Source organism: Poromitra crassiceps (genome assembly GCF_964638095.1).
Source record: "Poromitra crassiceps genome assembly, chromosome: 17".
In the NCBI taxonomy this organism is placed as follows: domain Eukaryota; kingdom Metazoa; phylum Chordata; class Actinopteri; order Beryciformes; family Melamphaidae; genus Poromitra; species Poromitra crassiceps.
Genome location: NC_139635.1, coordinates 4655755 through 4673837, shown reverse-complemented (window position 1 = coordinate 4673837; position 18083 = coordinate 4655755).

Sequence of the window (18083 nt, the reverse complement as noted above, 5' to 3'; positions counted from 1 at the left end):
ATCTGGGACATAATCGTACTGATGGAACTATTTTGGTAATCTGTATATTTGTCTTCTAAAACAGGAAGGAGGGAGGGAAAGAAATCTACTGAACACTGTACATGTACACTGAGTTCTTGCACGAATACCTGCAAATATGTACTACAATACTTATAGTACCTGTATTACCATCACCTACAAGCATAATCAGAATCGGAATAACTTTATTGATCCCCGGGGGGAAATTATGTCATGCTACCATCACTACCATTTCCACATGTACACCCCGCATGGAAACATCCTGAACACCACCACTACGACATGTAGGCCTACAGTACATGTACATCCATCATCCATGATCAACCGCTTCTCCGCAGTCGGGTCATGGAGGTAGTAGTTCCAGCAGGGGACCCCAAACTTCCCTTTCCCTGGTCACATTAACCAGCTCTGACTAGGAGATCCCAAGGCATTCTCAGGCCAGTGTGGAGATGTAATCACTCCACCTGGTGCTCGGTCTGCCCCGTGGCCTCCTCCCAGCTGGACGTGCCTGCTAAACTTCCATGGGGAAGCGACCAGGAGACAAGGACCAGCGGCTCTACTCTGAGTCCGGGCTTCTCACCTTGTCCCTATTCACCTTATTCCTGGACGCACGTTTCCCATGATTCTCAGCAGTTGCCGGTTGTCGACTTCCTGTTTACATTTTTTTCACTAGCAAGGAGGTGCGCGCCGCTCTCAAAGCCGAGAAGAGCCTGGTGAAGCGAGGTTACTGTCAAAGAACGAAGGTATAACCGAAATGGCTAAACATAGTAACGTTGTGTGGTTGTCTTGTGACCATGCCTCACCCGTTGAAGCTTACAGAGTGGGTAGATAACATGAAGCTATGGCCAGAGCTTAGCTACATAGATGTTAATTATTTCATCTTTTCTGAAGGTGTTGATAGCGAAGAGCTACGGAACTACAAAAGTACAGAGGCTTATGAATGAATGAATAAATGAATAATTATTTTATTTGCGTGTCATGCCACATTGTGGCCCATACCACATGGGATTATATGACACAGTTACACAAAATATATACATTTTCTTTTTCTTATTTTATCTATACATTTAATTCCTCCTCATCAACCAAGCCTTTTCTAAGAAAGTGGCAAATGCAAAAGTTTCATATTGGAAGAGCCGTATGAATTTTTCAGTCTTCCAACCACACAAATTCATTTTCTTTGTCTACCTTATTAAAAAAACTCTGCCTGATAGTATTATAGAAGGGACAATAGAATACAAAGTGCGTTTCGTTTTCAACTTCCTTTAAGTTCACACAGACTGCACAGTCTATCCTCAGCAGTGCCCACAAATCGGCCTGTCTCAATATGAAGGCCAAGTATGCCAGCTCTGATTTGAGCACATAGAGACCGCTTTTTCTTAGACAGATTATACAAAACATAATTCTCTGTGCCGTACACATGCTTTATTTCACAGAAGGTGCAAAGTTTTGGTTTGTAACATATACATTATCTGATGCCCATTTATCCTTTACTTTCTGAAAAATAATGTCTTTCACTACACTAATAACTATGAGTTGTTTTCTGTGGAAAACATCTTCCAACCCAGCTCTTAGAAGGACATCATGCATGTCCCTAGCCCATGCTCCGTTTACCATCATATCCCACTCAAAGACCTTTCTAGAGATTCTGTTGGTATTCAGTCCCAGTAACCTATTCCAAAGTCGCATCATACACATACTCCAACGTACCTCATTAGGCTCCCACCCCATATCACCCATGACAGCCAGGATTGGTACAAACTTATGTACGCCCAAAAAGTATTGTATGGCTCTGTTGTGAACAGCCTCACTTTTGGGGTACTGTTTAAATCCCCACACCCCTGCTACATAGTCCAACACTGGGCAAACACAGGCTTGATATAGTTTGGAGTAGGTAGAGAAACCAATATCCTTCAGAGCCTTTGTTTTACCTATAACACCCCCAAGCGCTCTGTTTGCTGATTCAGCCAACAAGGTAGTGCCTTTTAGGAAATGCGTGTTTATCAAGGACAAGTCCAAGATATTTATAATTCTTTGTATAATTCAACACCTTATCCCCAAAATCGAAATGGAAAAACACTTGTACGCTTGGTTGAGTTTTTAAAATGCATAATTTCAGTTTTCTTTTCATTTATGGACATTCTCCATTTCCTACACCAGTTATCTGCACATATCAACATCTTTTGTAGATCGACTTCTGTTTCTGCCATCATAATGATGTCATCAGCATAAAGAAGAACAATTACAATTACCTCCACAGCAATAAAATAGGCAAAGTATTATATAGATTTATTTTTTTGAAAGCAGAAGTACAGCCCAGTCAGACCGTCCACAAAGGTAAACATACTGCTTGGGTAATGCTGAACGAAAGTGGAGTTGTCCAGACAGTCGGCTGCTCATACATTGCAGGGTTAGAGAGGTCCTGTAGCCACACAGCAGCTATCTTATGGAAGGTAGGAATAAGTCTATCTCCTGTTTACTGTGACCCATTAAAAAGAATAAACTATATTCTCAATGACACTGTCAGTTGTTGAATATTATTTTATTTATAAGTGTATGTTGTTTAGGTTCATGTTGTGACACATTGCAGATTATGCAAAATGTAGTGTTATGTTAGCATTGTAGGTGCAGAATGCAGCAGTCAGTGGAAAGACGGGGCTTGCATGTGCAGATGAACAGCGCAGGTGGAATGTAGGCACGTTGAAGAACCTTGAGCCTAAACAACTGAGCCAGATCAACTTCAGACACCATAAGGCAGAGGATGAATATGACCGCAACAGCTGTAGGGCTGTAAGCACTCAGTCACACTCACTACCAAACACACCGCATCATCTGTCGCACAAAGACTTTAGAGAAAGTGTAGGCAAAGCTCCCAGCAAACCACTCTTTCTCTTGAAAAATACCATGCTGGAGAAATGTTACAATGCCACTCCAACAGAACAACCTTGCAGGAAAACCAGCACAGTTGATGAAAAGTTGTTTCAGCCACACCAGAGTCATGACTGTAATTTAAGTTGTGAAACATGCAAGGCATTCTATCAGACATAATGTTGAGCTTAATGATGCACAAGCAGCTCAACTAGAGTTGGAGACAAGAGAGCAAAGTACATCTGATGTGCGGCAAAGTGCAAGAAAAATCAGAATTACAGCAAGTTCTGCAAAAAAGGTTCCAGTGCATGCAGCCACCAGCAGTGATACAGTTCTCTGTGAACATTATGTACCCACCTTTCCTGGCAACTATGCCACCAACTATGGTAAAGAAAATGAGATTAGAGCTTGCAACCAACTTAAGGAGCAAGGCATGAACATACCGCACAGGACCGCGTTATTTCGAAACCCACCTAGGTTACGCCAAAACCACGCCCTGTGCCCACCTACGCAGCAGTCAAGCGCCGGGATTGGTCAGGAGCAAGTCTTTTGTCTTCTTTTGACAGCTCGAATCTCCCACACCACAAACACTGCACAGCACGCAGCCCAGCGATTTCATGAACCAACTGAATTGCTCTTGAGAGCGGACATTGAAATTAATTATGGTCACATACCTTCCATAGTGTATTAACGCTAATGAAAACGTAATACAAGCTTTTAACACATTTTCCACACCACAAACACTGCGCCCAGCCCAGCGATTTTATTAACCAAATTACAACCAGAAAAACAATCTATTTTTAAGCATATTTATTTCAAATCATCATTGTAAAATTCAGGGCTTTAGTTAAAGCGTCAATAAAGGAGCCCAGCTCTTTAACTTGCAAATGAAAAATATAAAATTAAAAATACAATAGGCTACAGCACATAGGCCTAGCTTCTTTTTTTTGGCACAGATTAATTCCCCCCAGTCCAGCCATTTGTTCCAGGCCAGTGAAGTCCCAACAATCTACAAAAACATGCAATAATATAAACAGTGTTGTGCAAGCTCACACTTCACTAGAGCTAGCTCAAAGTTCAGCTCACACAGATTAAAATTAACAAGTTCAAGTTCATACCTCATATTTTGAGCTTCACCCAAAGCCTGAGAAGGGTTGCCACTGCATGCTGTAATCTCCCAATCTCTTCTATTCTATTGTATTCTAAACTATTTTATTCTATATTCTATTCTCCATTCACTAGCCTGTCCCCGGCGCACTGAATAAGGCCTTGTTTTGAAAAGCGCTAACCGCAAAATTAAGGCCCGTTGGCTTTAGGCTGGTATTTAAGGCCAAAACGCCCATTCTGGCCTATTCTGGCACTGCGCCACGCCTCTTCAGTGTAAAGAGCATTTCGAGGCATAAAAACATGATGCTATCTTCCAGAGTCACGGGTAGGCAGGCGCAAAGCGTGTTTTTTTTTGCGTTTAACGCCAGTTTAGCACCTAAGGCCAGGGGGAAGATAGAGCCCTCTGTCTGCATGCTGTTCTCCTTTCCATCAGTGCCCTACAGGTGTCACTGTTGAGCATTTAAAGAATATCATGAATACCATGAATTGTATTAAGAAAAAACACATTTGATTGATATTTTATTTTAAAAAAATTATATAAAATCCCCCATCTCTTCTAAAAAATGAGGGACGCTCATCCTCCCTTGCATACATTAACACATTCACTGCCAGCTGTTTTTTTTTTACTGTAGGTAGCTTCTGCCAGAGGGATTTTTTGAGGATTCTGGCTCATCTTTCAAGACCTGAGGATTCTTTTCTGCTAAGATTTTGTGAACACAAAATATCTAAAAAGAACTAATAGAATGTGTGCTTTCTCTGTCTAAAAGAGTTAGTTTGTAGAGTTAGTAGTTATGTAGGCATTAGCACTTGAATACAGCATGGTTTCAGCGTCTGAAAATTTAAGCTGAGATAAATAGCTTTTTGTGAAATTCGATAGAACAGTCACTTTAACCATTCATTTTTGGCATCAGTAAGACGTCAGACATCTAAACAATAGTTTTGAACAGTAATTTCCTCCATAACAGCAGGAAACACCCCTCTCCTTCAAACTCCTCCCTCCGTGTGTGTTCTTCTTGGCTGCAGCGGGCGTGTCACAAGCTCGTTTCTGTTGCTGCTGCTGTTGTGCCTGTCTGCTGGCGGCCGCTGGGCAAGTCTGGATGGGCTCGCTCGTTTCTTGGAGTTTCGGTTGAGAGCTTTGATGAAGCTTTTGCGATTCTGGTCTTATTTATGCTGCGTGTTTCAAAGTGTGTTCCACCCGTAATCTATTATGCAAATTTGCAATCCCTCACTGCCAGCAATCAGCGCGAAAACGAAAGCGTTTTCGCCAATCCATTCTACAGTATGAGAATGGTTTCATCGCGCGTTCCCCTGCAGTTTTGGCTCTGCTTTTTCTAGTCTGGGAGAGCACTGTCGCCACTTAGTGGGTTGGTGGAATGGGTTGTACACGTTCGGTGGCTCCAATATTTATATAAGAGATGTAAAAGGGTTAGATGCAAATCCCACGGTCCCGCGGGAGAAAGCCATTCTCAAGGAAATAGCTGGGCGAAAACGCTTTCGATTTCACACACACACACACACACACACACACACACGCGCACGCACACACACACACTCGAGTACCTTTGAGCATAAATAAGACCAGAATCGCAAAAGCTTCTTCAAAGCTCTCAGCCGACACCTCAAGAAACGAACGAGCCCGTTTTACAGTAATCCAGACTGCCCGAGAGCGGCCGCGGAGCCAGCAGGAGCCAGCAGCAGCAGCACAGACGGAGGGAGGAGTTTGGAGACACACACACACACACACACACACACACACACACACACACACACACACACACACACACACACACACAATACAGTATACAGACTTGCCCAAGGGCACCCATAATCACAGGCACGTGAGGTGGTTCTAAAAATCCATTTATCTCAAAACTCTCTGAACATCTCTGAAACCATGCTGTACTCAACGGCTAATATCTACATAACTACTAACTCTACAAACTAACTCTTTTAGACAGAGAAAGCACACATTCTATTAGTTATTTTTAGATGATTGGTGTTCACGAAGTCTTAACAGAAAAGAATCCTCGGCTCTTGTAAAATGAGCCAGAATCCTCAAAAAAAAACCTGGCAGAACCTACCTACAGCATTGAAAAAAGGGCTGGCAGTCAATGTGTTAACACGTTCACTGCCAATGACGAGATATCTCGTCTTACAAAATCCAACGGTTGACTGCCAATGACGAGATATCTCGTCTTAAAAAAAAAAAAAATTGACGGTGGGACGTGGATCAACACCACGTCTCCTATAAAATTATTGGAGCCACCGAACGTGTACAACCCATTCCACCGACCCACTAAGTGGCGACAGTGCCCTCCAAACTAGAAAAAGCAGAGCCAAAACTGCAGGGGAACGCGCGATGAAACCATTCTCATACTGTAGAATGGATTGGCGAAAACGCTTTCGCTTTCGCGCTGATTGCTGGCGGTGAGGGATTGCAAATTTGCATAATAGATTACGGGTGGAACACACTTTGAAACACGCAGCATAAATAAGACCAGAATCGCAAAAGCTTCATCAAAGCTCTCAACCGAAACCGCAAGAAACGAGCAAGCCCATCCAGACTTGCCCAGCGGCCGCCAGCAGACAGGAGCAGCAGCAAAGCAGTGAGCCTGGTGACGCGAGGTTACAGCAGCAGAAACGAGCTTGTGACACGCCCGCTGCAGCCAAGAAGACACACACGGAGGGAGGAGTTTGAAGGAGAGGGGTGTTTCCTGCTGTTATGGAGGAAATTACTGTTCAAAACTATTGTTTAGATGTCTGACGTCTTACTGATGCCAAAAATGAATGGTTAAAGTGACTGTTCTATCGAATTTCACCAAAAGCCATTTATCTCAGAATAAATTTTCAGACGCTGAAACCATGCTGTATTCAACTGCTAATGCTTACATAACTACTAACTCTACAAACTAACTCTTTTAGACAGAGAAAGCACACATTCTATTAGTTCTTTTGAGATATTGTGTGTTCACAAAATCCTAACAGAAAATAATTCTCGGCTCTTGAAAGATGAGCCAGAATCCTCAAAAAAAAACCTTGGCAGAAGCTAACTACAGTATTGAAAAACGGCTGGCAGTGAATGTGTTAACACGTCATTGGCAGTCAACCGTTGGATTTTTTTTGACGTATTAACACGTCATTGGCAGTGAACGTGTTAATAACCTCCACTGACTATTTTAACCTATGTCATGTTTTAGGTTCTGCAATTGATGATTGGACAATTGATAGAGCCCCTTGGGCCCTATCTCCCCAAAAGCTAAATTAGCGTTTGCGCTCGTTTAACGCCGCGCGCAATGCAAATTGGGGGCGGACACAAGCGCATGGCTGCAGGTGTTTCAGTGCTAAAATGTGGGATAGATGGCATTACCCTATCGTCAGCAGCGCGCAATTACTTTGCGCTAAGAGCTTTGAAAGGACCTCTTAAGCGCAAATATCTCGCTGCGCTGGGAGTGCACCCGTAATCTTCGTGCAGCACAGTGCAAAATAGAATTCCTTTTGGAGATGTCATTACGGACAGCCTTGACATCAAATTATGCTGCTAAAATTGGGTATTAGCAGATAATTCAGTGAGGCAATCAACTATAACTCACTGACAAACTTTTATCACATCGCAAAGAGGGAAATTAATTGAGAAAACTTGTTGGTACCTTCATAACCAGGAGGGTCGTTGGCACCACAGACGATCTGTCAATAACCTCTCTCTGTCCTCGCAGGAGTGAGTACACTCTATTATGCATGGAGAGAATTACAGCATAGTGCATGCCTCGCGCAAACAGCCATTGCGAGACAGGAATCTGATTGGTTTTGATTGACGTAATGCCCAGCATTGGGGGCCACGCCTGTGAATACTTCTGGTAGTTAAGACCGCCCAAATCCCGTTTGCGCAGGCATTTTGGGGCGCAGACAATTTTGGCACGGCTCTAATTTGCGTCTGCGACATGTGCCGTGCACACTTCCGCATCCCGGCCGTGAATTGCATCCCCAACATATTTCGGGGCTGTTTTAACTTAGAAATCAGGGAGGTCACGTCTACCATACAATTATAGCACTTTTAAACAGTTAAATTTCTGTATAAATCATTACAATATGCTCCCGTGAGGTGGGGATGCTGCTGGCGCTGGGTTGCAAAACTCAGCATAACACCTGGCGGACGGCGCCAGGTGGACTGCTATCTTCCCTGCCTTAAGGCACGCGCAAACAGGTGCACAAGGGCTATTAGGGGATAGCGTCTGTCTGAAGATAGGGCCCTTTGTCTCTTGTTTTCTGCTTTTGCGTGCAAGCCACTCTGTGCCTGGTGGACCTGGCCGGTACCGAGCGCATGGAGAAGAGTCAGTCACAGCAGGGCGACCGTTTGAAAGAGATGAACACCATCAACACCTCCCTCACCCACCTGAGCACCGTCATCACCGCCCTGCAACAAGGTATGTCAGCACCAGGGACGGCTGGTATCAGTGGGCTAGGGGGGCTAAGCCCCCCCTATCATTTCCAATAAAATGAGAACATTATTATTATTATTTATTCTCTACTTAAATTACATTAAACAAACTTAGAATTGGTTGTTTTATGTTGGTGGAACCTATTAGAGCAGCAACAGCGCCATCTATAGTCACAAGAAAATCATTGCAATGGGCTAGTTTTGGTGAGCCCAAACACACTCCCCTCAGCCTTCAATCACCTTCGTTATAATGATTGACAAGTGTCTGGCACGTCCCCCTTGAGCTGCGGCCGTCTACGGCCTATTTGGGCTAAACTCGGACAGCCCATGGTTCAGCCCACCAGGGCCGACCTGCCACTGACTTGACAACCAATGACAGCTCGAATATGACATGCACCCACACAGTAGAATTGAGAGTACAATGGCTGCCGCGGTGAACATCATGATGAACGAGGTGGAGTATTTACTTGCTCATCCCTTTTCCTTGATGTCCGAGGGGGAAAAATTAGAAGTAAAGAGACTGGCGCCACATCGCCCAAAGGACATTAACATAACACAAAGGGACAAACGACAAAATCATAGATTTTGTGTTACGTGGTTTGAACGGAAGGACTGGCTAACGGCAAGTGTATAAGAGTTCACTTTTCTGTTTTCCGTGCCTGCACTTTGGAGGAGACACGGCTTGGACCCAACAAGGAGTCGTGGATTTGAAACATTTATCCGCCAAAATAAAGAAACATGAATGCTGCACTAGTCACATTGGAAATAGTGTCAATCTTTCAATGTTGGGAAAAGTTAACATTGCCTCTCAACTTGACGAGGGCCACCGCATCTCTATACAAAGACACAACGAGCTGGTAAAAAAGAACAGACATGCAATATCAAGGATTGTGGACTGTATTAAATTTTGCGGTGCACACGAGCTAGCTCTGCGGGGGTCAGATGAGTCTGAGGCTTCACTCCAGCGGGGAGTGTTTCTGGATCTAGTTGATCAATTTTCTTTTTTGGACAGCCAGTTAGCCGATCACCTGTCAAACACACAGGTTGCCAAGTACACGTCTAAGACTAGTCAAAATGAGTTGCTTGATTCAAGATTCAAGATTCAAGATTTTTATTGTCACTCCATGGTACAAGTATCACGTGTGAAATTCTTGTGCTGTGGACTCCGTTTACAACATAGTGCAAATAGTACAAATATAACAGGGCATATGGGTGCAACAACAAGAGACACAACGAGCAATAAGGCAGTATAGTGATAAGACAAGTCAGAGACAGTGGCATATTCACTGCACATAGGTGCACGTGTCAGGTGCATACTTTAGACGTGCTTAAACATTTTAAATGATGCGTATTTGACATACAGGTGCAAATAACATATTCCTTATTAAACATACAATTAAACTCGGCATTTTAAATTCGGCGTATTTGACATACAGGTGCAAATAGCATATTCCTTATTAAACATACAATTAAACGTTAGACATACGTAATGGTAGCAGCTACAGTACGGTACAGTGCGGCTACTACACTATTTGTGTATGTTAACTCATTGAGTGCCAGCCACTTTTGGAGAACGGACGCTCCCAGTGCCAGAGTTTTCAGAGCGTTTTCAGTGATTTCTCGAGGCCCACAGAATATTGTGTGATATTAGTATGTAAACACCGAACACGCAAAAAGAACAAGGAGACTCTATTGTATCATCAGCAAAAAAAAGTTTATTGATACCATTTTCCGTTCTTTAGTTATGAGCCGGAGAAGATAGGTTGTTTTCAGCGTTTTCAGGCATTTCAAATTATAAGCTGAGATATTCAGCCTTTTGTGAAATGCAGCATTTCAAGCACATTCACTGACTCTAGATAATATTTTCTGATGTAGTGATGTGGTGTAGTTGTGTCCTGCCCTGCGTGCCCCACCCCCCCCCCCCCCCCCTCAGCTGAAAACTCCTCCCCACACTAGTAACACACAGCCTCACGCACCAAGCGTCTATCGGAGTGCTTTTGGTGCGCCGCCTCCCAGGCAGCGCAACATGGAGAAGCCACACGCGGACTGCAGTGAAAGGTTTGGCTTTTGAGTGTCGGCTGCTGCTTTTCTAGCGGCTAATCATGTGGAGAAGCTGTGCTGGCAGGCGGGCAGGGGCAGAGGGGCTCAGTTGTGTGCGCGGATTGACTGTGTTCGCAGCCCCCGTCAGTTGCAGCCAGAGCAATCTACGTGGCTCTGGGCTGCGGCATGAGCGGGTTCACTTTGATCACGGCTATTTCAGGGTGTGTATTCCTGACATTTCTGTAATCTGGAGAGCACTGTCGCCACCTAAGGGTTCTGTAAAATAGGTTATAGACCTCCAATGGCTACAATAGTTGTACAGGAAATGCGGAAGGCTTTGATCGACGTCCCGCCGTCAAAAAACGCATTGGACGTCGAAAGACGTCCGTGGCACTCTACGTCACTATTTAATTGGACGTCGAAAGACGTCCATGGCACTCAATGAGTTAAGGAGTCTCGTGGCCTGCGGGAAGAAACTGTTCCTCAAGCGATTTGTGCGTGCTTTCGGAACCCTGTATCTTCTCCCTGAGGGTAGCAGGGAGAACAGGCTGTTGTGGGGATGGTTTGTGTCTTTGATGATCTTCAGGGACCTCCTGAGGCACCGCTGTTTATACAGTTCATGCAGATCTGGCAACTCACATTCTGTTACGTGCTGTGCCGCGCGTCTCACTCTCCGTAGCGCCCTGCGGTCCATGGTGGTACAGTTCCCGTACCAGGTGGTGAAGCCGCCAGTCAGCAGGCTTTCAATGGTGCCTCTGTAGAAGTGCCTGAGGATTTCTTTCCTTAGCCCAAATTTCTTCAGGCGCTTGAGTCCGTGTATTCGCTGTTGGGCCTTTTTGACGACAGTGGCGATGTGGCCGGCCCAAGTCAGGTCCTGGTGGATATTGACTCCCAGGTACTTGAAGCTGTCCACCCTTTCCACCACTGTGCCGTTGATGGTGATTGGGGGGTGTGCGCCCCCCCCCCCTCCTGTAGTCTACAATGATCTCCTTGGTCTTGGAGACGTTCAGAGAGAGGTGGTTGTCCTGGCACCATTGTTCCAGGCCCCCCACCTCCTCTCTGTAGGCCGTCTCATCGCTCCCCGAGATCAGCCCCACGACTGCTGTGTCATCTGCAAACTTCACGATGGTGTTCGAAGTTTGAGTCGCCACGCAGTCGTGGGTGTAGAGGTTGTACCAGAAGGGGCTGGAGACGCACCCCTGGGGCGCTCCTATGCTGATGGTCAGTGGGGAGGAGGTGAGGTTGCCCACCCTCACCACCTGGCGGCGGTCTGTCAGGAAATCCAGGATCCAGTCGCACATTGCTGTGTTAAGTCCCAGGTCCTTGAGCTTGCATACCAGCCTGGAGGGTACTATGGTGTTGAATGCTGAGCTGTAGTCCACGAACAGCATTCTTACGTAGGTGTCCTTCCCCTCCAGGTGGGACAGGGCGGTGTGGAGCACGTGTGCTACTGCATCCGCTGTGCTCCTGTTGGGGCGGTATGCGAATTGTAGCGGGTCGTGGTCCGGGGGGAGTGTGGGGCGGATCTTTGATATGACCAGCTTTTCAAAGCACTTGCTGGCTATTGGTGTGAGGGCTATTGGGCGCCAGTCGTTGAGGCTGGTCACTTTCTGCTGCTTGGGAATGGGGATGATTGTCGCTGCTTTGAAGCAGGAGGGAACTCGTCGGAGGGAGAGAGACTGGTTGAAAATGTCTGTGTATACGCCTGCCAGCTGGTGGGCGCAGGCCTTGAGGACCCGCCCGGGGATGCCGTCCGGGCCGGCCGCCTTGCGAGGGTTGATACGCAGGAACGACCGGCGCACCTCCTCCTCGGTGATGGTGAGAGGGCGGTCTGGGTCTGTGGGGGGGGGGGGGGGGGGGGGTTGGTGGTTGGGGGGGGATGGGGGGGGGTGCTGAGGGGGGGGGGGGGGAGGTGGCGGGGAGAGGAGGGCAGTGGGGGGGGGGGAGAGGAGGAGGGGCGGAGGGGGGGATTGTATGTTAGCTGTTTATGATGAAAAACTGGCTGATGAAATATCAGAAGCACCATTTGTGGCTGTGCAAGCTGATGAAACAACCGATGTGGCATCCATAAGCCAGTGCGTAATTGTACTTGGTACATCACAGGAGCGAACACCGTTGTGGAGAGATTTCTGTGTTTCTCCCCGTTAGTGGACAGAACTGCAGCGGGACTCGAAACACTTCTGAAGGAGAAGCTCGAGCCACATCGTTTGGAAAACAAACTGATCAAATTCGTCAAATTCGAAATTTTGCACAATGTGCACGACCTGTTGGACCCATTACAGTTTGCCTATAGGGCTAAGAGGGGAGTGGAGGATGCCACTATTACCCTGTCAAATCTCCTTCTGAAGCACATGGAGGGAGATAAGAATCATGCACGTTTGCTTTTTATTGATTTTTCTTCTGCTTTTAACTGTATCCAGCCACATGTTCTTGCTCACAGGCTTTTATCTCAGTTTAATATGGATTTTAGTCTAGTATGTTGGCTAGTTGATTTTCTAACCAACAGATCTCAGAGGGTCCGGGTTAATGGAACCCTGTCCGGTAAACTTTCATCCTCCACCGGATCCCCTCAGGGCTGCGTGCTTTCAGCACTTTTATTTATTTTGTATACAAACCTGTGCCAGAGCATTCATGCACTTAGATTTGTCCTTAAGTATGCTGACGACTCTGTGATCGTGAGCCTGCTGCATGGTGCAGAACAAGATCATGGCCCAGTCCTGGATGACTTTGTTGAATGGTGCAACCAGTCCTTCCTTGAAATAAATGTGGCTAAGACCAAGGAAATGTTCATTGATTTTCGGAGAATTGTTCCTAATCATGCTCCTGCTCCCTGTGTGATCATGGGTGAGCCAGTAGCAGCAGTGCAGCAATATAAATATTTGGGCACTGTCTTTGATGACAAACTCAATTTCGATGCAAACACAGATGCCATCTGCAAAAAGGCAAATCAACGACTGTTCTTTTTAAGGAAGTTGAGAAGTTTTAATGTGGACAGGACACTGATGAAAATGTTTTACTCTGCCTTTATTGAATCTGTCATTTCCTTTAGCATGATCTGCTGGTTTGGTAATCTCAGTCTTAAAAACAAGAACAGACTGGGAAAAATTGTCAAACTTTGCTGTAAGATTTCCGGAGCCACCCTCAATGACATTCAGTGCCTATATGAAAGGAGGGTCACATCAAAGGCACAATTTGTGGTTTCGGACCCTCAGCACCCCTTACATGCTGAGTTCCAGATGCTTCCATCTGGTCGGCGGTTTAGTCACCCAAAGACTAAGACCAACAGATTCAGGCTGTCCTTCGTTCCCTCTGCCATTAGGTTTTTAAACAACCGATAGTCGTAGATGTCATCGTGTCTCTTGCAGGTAGAGAGACTTTTCTTTCCATGATTTATGACGACAGTGCAGGTGATTTAGATCTATTCTGTGCTGTGTTACTGTATGTACGACGTATGTATGATGTATTAATTTGTTGCCTATGTGTCGTGTCTACTGTCTGCAAAGCGAATTGCCCCTCGGGGACATTAAAGTTTTTTGAACCTTGAACCTGAACCTTGATCGCACAGACGTACGATGGGGCAGCTGTGATGAGTGGCGCATCAGCAGGCTTGCAGGCCAGGTTAAAAGAAACGTTCCCTCACGCGCACTTCATTCACTGCTATGCGCACCAGCTAAATCTGATTATGCAACAAGCCTGCTCATCTCTCACACCCGTCAGAATATTTTTTGCCAACATCACAGCTTTTGGCACATTTTTCTCCAAGTCTCCCAAGAGAACTGCAGTCCTAGATTAAGTGTGTGGCAAGAGGATTCCAGCGGCAGGACAAACAAGGTGGAACTTCAAAAGCCGCACCGTCCACACCGTGTTTGACCATCAAGATGCTTTGAAACAGTGTTTTGACAAAATCAGAAACGAGGCGGCTTGGGACAGTGTGTTACGGTCTTCAACACATGAAAGATGGCTCCACAGAAGACCAGAACATATTTTAGGACACCAGGCAGTTGTACAATAATCCAAATGTTTATTGTAACCAAAAAAGGAAGAAAACGATCAAAGTAGCAAACAATATAAAGAAAGGAGGCTGAAGATCCGGCCAAACTGAGGAAAAGGCCTGGGCCAACCCCTTTGGGCCGTCGAAGCCAGCTAATGTCCTTAAGAGACAAAAAGAACAAAGGGTTAAACAGGATCATTCGAAAATATAACTACCGGGGACTTCAGCCTAAACAAATAAACAAAATAACAAAACAAAGTACAACCAAAACAAAGTACAACTAAAATAGAAAGTACAAAGTAATATTACCCACTGGAGAGGAGAACCCTCTCCAGGTGCTGTTGCTGTGTGTGTGTGTCAGCTCTCTTGTTCTCCACTCCAACCTCCATTTAAATAACCCTTGGGTTGATTGACTCCAGGTGTTGCTGCTCAGGCAATTAAGATAGAGCAGGAACTCCAGAGGGAGGGGAGAGAGAGCAAGAAGAGGAGGAGACTGGCTGGTCACATAACACAGTGTATCAATCCAACAAGCCCACAGCCTGTCCGCGTTGCTGGGGGACGTGAAGTTTATTTTCTTTTTATCTTTTTTTCACTCTGCCCTCATGCATGTAGATATTCTGTACAACATTCTCCAAAAACGAACCACGGATCCAATAAAAACCAAACAGGCCTTGGATAATTTTTCCTGCTCCATAATGGAACTGAAGGATAAGCTGACTACAGATGAGGCCCAGCAGACACAGCCAGCTGCAGACACAGCTGGAGCTGCAGCAACGGCCCGCAGGACGCGGCCGTCTGATATTAATAATGTTTCAGTCGCCACACAGTGCTGTGACATAATGATAGAGCAGTCAAAAGCTTGCTTTCAGAAAGCCCGACACTTAGTGTCTTTTGATCTTATTGATCCTGAACTGTTCACGCAGTTTAAGGTCATTTTCCCCCAGAAGCAGCTGGACATTGCAAGTGAACACTTCCCATTGATCTGCAAAGAGAAACTGAAAGGCGAGCAGCTGGTGATGTACAGCAGTGCTGAGTTTGCGGAGATAAACTCTGCAATGTCACTTTTGAGGATGTTGACTGAGAATAATCTTCAGAGTACTTTTTCTGAAACATTGAAATTGACACAGATAGCCATCACAACTCCCATGACATCAGCAGAGTCGGAGAGGTGTTTCAGTACACTTAAGAGGATCAAATCATTTCTCAGAAGTACTATAGGACAAGACAGACTGAACGCACTGGCGATGCTGTCTATTGAGCGGGACTTAATCCAAAAATCACCACAACATGGTGATTAACCTGTTCGCCTCCCAGAAAGGACGTCGATGTGAGCTTCTCTTCAAATAAGGTAGGACCAAAAAGCCTCCCTGTCTATATATTGCCTGTCTGTCTCTCTTCTATAATGATGACCGTTTTTTTTGCTGTGGTTGCCACGGAGAGTGGCAGAAAGGGAGGGGGAGGGAGAGAGAGACAGATAGATTTCAGCACCGTGGAGAGTGGCAGAAAGGGAGGGGGAGGGAGAGAGAGATAGACCACGCAGCACCGCGGAGAGCGGAGAGCAGCAGGAAGAGAGAGAGAGAGAGAGAGAGTGTGTCAGAGAGAGAGAGGGAGAGCAATTGTGGTCTGCTTAAGACTGAGACTGAAATCTGTGGGAATGTGTTGGTTTTGCATGTATCTGTTCTAACATGTAGCCTACATCACAACATTCTTGCATACTGTATCTTGTTTTTGTTAAAATGTCATGTGCTAATGTGTACAGAGCAAAATAGTCAAATGGTGTGGGTGTGTGTGTGTGCGTGTGTGTGTGTGTGTGTGTGTGTGTGTGTGTGTGTGTGTGTGTGTGTGAGTGAGAGAGTGATACAGAAAGTTTTGCATCAGGCAATTCTTGTATTTGGTGTCGTTCGGTGCTGTAATTTGGTATGTCGGATGCTGCTGTTGCTGCAGCATGAGCTATTGATGGTTATCATTTTTTAGCCCCTCCACCCAATATCACCACCAGCCGTCACTGGTCAGCACCTAGATGAAAACTACTAAACTGTCACTCCCAGGGTGTGTCTGCAGGTTCTGGAAGTATTTCAAATGTCTCGGATTTGATTATGTAAATATGAGGACTTAAAAGTCCTTCAATTACAGGGTTCTTTCATCTTCCCTCATTGATTTCAGTGGTGAAATCAGTCTCCCGTTTCATTCTCACTGGTACGAGCAGAATACCCATCCCTGTGTGACTGGCCATTAACTCAGGCCTCGCTCACAGAGTTGGCATGCGGCCTCTCTCTCCCCAGACGAGTAATAACAACCACAGCCAATGAGACGAAGATAGGCTCCTATCGAGGCTGTTTGAAATTCATTAAAAGTACCAATTACTTTGAAATCCGAACAGCCGTCTGCTTTGAAAGCATTTATTCAAAGGGGAGATGGGTCTTTTTGCCTTCTCCCAACTGGATTAATTCATGTTAGATTCAGGGAAAATGGGGGAATCCACTCATATAAACGGAGCGCAATCTGTGCCTCCCAACCTCCTGCAGAGCTCCGTGGGAGGCAACAGCAAAACGTGAGTTCAGCATCGGCAAGTAACATACTGCTGGCCAATTCCATACACCAGGAGCCGAGTGCACCAGCTGGGCGTAAAACAGTAGGTCTTAACTCTTACGCCGGTCTTAGCTACGCCCGACGTTGTGATTTGAATTTACACCGAGTGCACGAAGACTAACTTAACATGGTCATAGCTGCGCCCGGTCTTTAGGCTGCGGACGTGCGTGTTCACGTGAATATGTGCTTGTTGCCAAGCAACACACTTCTCTCAGACGAGCTCGAGTCTTAGAATTTCAACATCTTTTTCCAGGCCATTAAGTCATGGAATTAGTAAATCCTTGAAAGTTTCAGAAAATAAATAATAATAATAATTTGGTTGTGTGTAATGAAAATAATTGTTACAGTAATCTTCCATGGATAACCTTCCTTCCACGTAATGTAACATAACGGCAATTGTATTTTCTGTAGCTGTTGACGTAATGTAGCTCTAATATGTGTGGATTTTAGTGCTGCTTGTATTTTATGTGAAGATTTCTATGGAAATTTGTTTTGATTTCAATAGCTTCCATCATCATGTGACACACAGTGACACTCCGGCACTAAAATCCAATGTAAAGAGGTGTGTCCTATTTGTCCAGTGTAGGAATCATTTCTGGTATTGTTCTGGAGTCCCTGCCTCGCATTACATGGACATTTATATTAATGGATCCTTAAAGTCATGGACAAGTTTTACCTGATGTTTGTGAATGTCGCTGCAGAGCCAGACAGCCTTGGGGAAAGTCTGAACACCTCTATGGTCAGTAGCCTCCTACCTAGATCATTTATTTGTCCTTTCTTTGCTCATTCCTATGGATGATGGATAACTGGCCAAATGCAGATTATGTGACGGTGCGGCGTCTAGGTGCCGACAGACTGCAGTGCCGACAGTCCGCAATGCCGATAGCCTACAAGCAGAACCAGCTGAGCGAGGTGGTGTGCAGCGTGTCGGGGGACTGGCTGGAGCTAACCTCTCCCAGCCCCCACGCCTAAACCCAACCTCTCCCACCCCCCATGCCTAAACCTAACCTCCCGCAGAGCCTAACCCTAAACCTA